We start from the raw sequence: 1,466 nt of genomic DNA, 5'->3' as shown, positions 1-1,466 counted from the left end.
ACTGTATCATCCTCTTATTTCCAACAGACTCACATCTTAACTTTTGCTCACAAAAAAAAGCAGGAAAAATGTTATTAATCTATTTCATTTTAAAAGAAAAGTTAATATAAAATTATAGAAAAAAAAAAAAGAAAGAAACCTGAACTTTAGTAACAGTTGAAACAATCTGCAGAGGCAGAAGAAAAGATTTAATTTAGTTGATTTTCTGTGGTTGTTGGTTGTTCACTAATCTCAAGGTGATGGAAGCTGCACATTTTTTCTAAGAGACCAAGAAACTGCTGAAGGTTTGGTTCTCCTGGCAGCAGCCAGACACAAACCAAGAATCTGAGGATCTTCACACCATCCCAAGATCTAAGTGGGACATACTTTTGAAGGATGCACAATGTTCAATCATAAGTGTGACAAAAACTGACAAGCAGGAAGCTTATGTACTCAGTGAATGTAGCATATTTGTCCCCAAGAGACATTTCATTTTGAAGACATGTGGTTCTACCCTCCTACTGAAAGCACTGCTTCCCCTGAGGAAACTTGTTAGGGATTACAGTGGGTTTGGCTCAATTCAAAGCTTCTTTTATTCTCATAAGAATTTCATGAAGCCTTCTCACCAATGTTACTCACATTGGAATTTCCAGGACAAAACAGAGTTTCTTAATGCAATTTTCCCAACTGGAGCAACATATTGTGTGGGACCGATGAATTCTAACTGTTGGTACTTGTATTCTCTGGATTTCCTAGAGAGTCGTGTCATCAATCAGTCAGCTCAAACTCTGGAAATTCTGACGAGTGAGCTTGACCCCATAGTCATAGACCAATTCTACATGAAAGATGATGTTACTGAAAAGGATGTCACTCAAGAGACTGGAATTTGTGACCTGATACCAGGTTCTGCCATTGACGCCGCACTATTCAATCCTTGTAGGTATTCAATGAATGGAATGAAATAGGATGGAACTTATTGGACTATTCATATCACTCCAGAACCAGAATTTTCTTTTGTTTGCTTTGAAACAAACTTAAGTCAAACCTCCAATGATGACCTGATCAGGAAAGTTGTGGAAGTCTTCAAGCCAGGAAAATCCGTGACCACCTTGTTTGTAAATCAGAGTTCTAAATTTTGCACAGAAAAGAAGACTGAAAATGTTAAGTACCTTGATTGTCAGAGTGCTATGTTCAATGATTACAACTTTGTTTTTACCAGTTTTGCTAAGAATCAGCAACAACAGCAGAGATGATTAAGAAAAATAAAGAAAAAATGAAAAGAAGAGAACATTCATTGAAGGTGGTAGCTGCTTTCTAGATTCTGATACCAGGGGGCCATGCTTTCCGTAATCAACACCTTGTTGTTGCAGGAAGCACTAGTTGTAATCACAGTGTAATCACTTTGAATTGTTGTATGCATTATTATATCAAGGAATTAGATATCTTGCATGAGTTGTCTCTTCTGTGTTTAAGTATTCTATGCCACT

At 37.0% G+C, this 1,466-nt stretch overlaps 1 pseudogene; it reads left to right on the top strand.

Annotated features, from left to right (window-relative positions):
- The first annotated feature begins 239 nt into the window (after positions 1-239).
- LOC101436290 (S-adenosylmethionine decarboxylase proenzyme-like) lies at positions 240-1,232 on the top strand (annotated as a pseudogene).
- Positions 1,233-1,466: the final 234 nt, after the last annotated feature.

Source organism: Dasypus novemcinctus, chromosome 4, assembly GCF_030445035.2.
Source record: "Dasypus novemcinctus isolate mDasNov1 chromosome 4, mDasNov1.1.hap2, whole genome shotgun sequence".
NCBI classification, from domain to species: Eukaryota; Metazoa; Chordata; class Mammalia; order Cingulata; family Dasypodidae; genus Dasypus; species Dasypus novemcinctus.
This window is presented reverse-complemented; position numbering and strand designations above follow the sequence as displayed.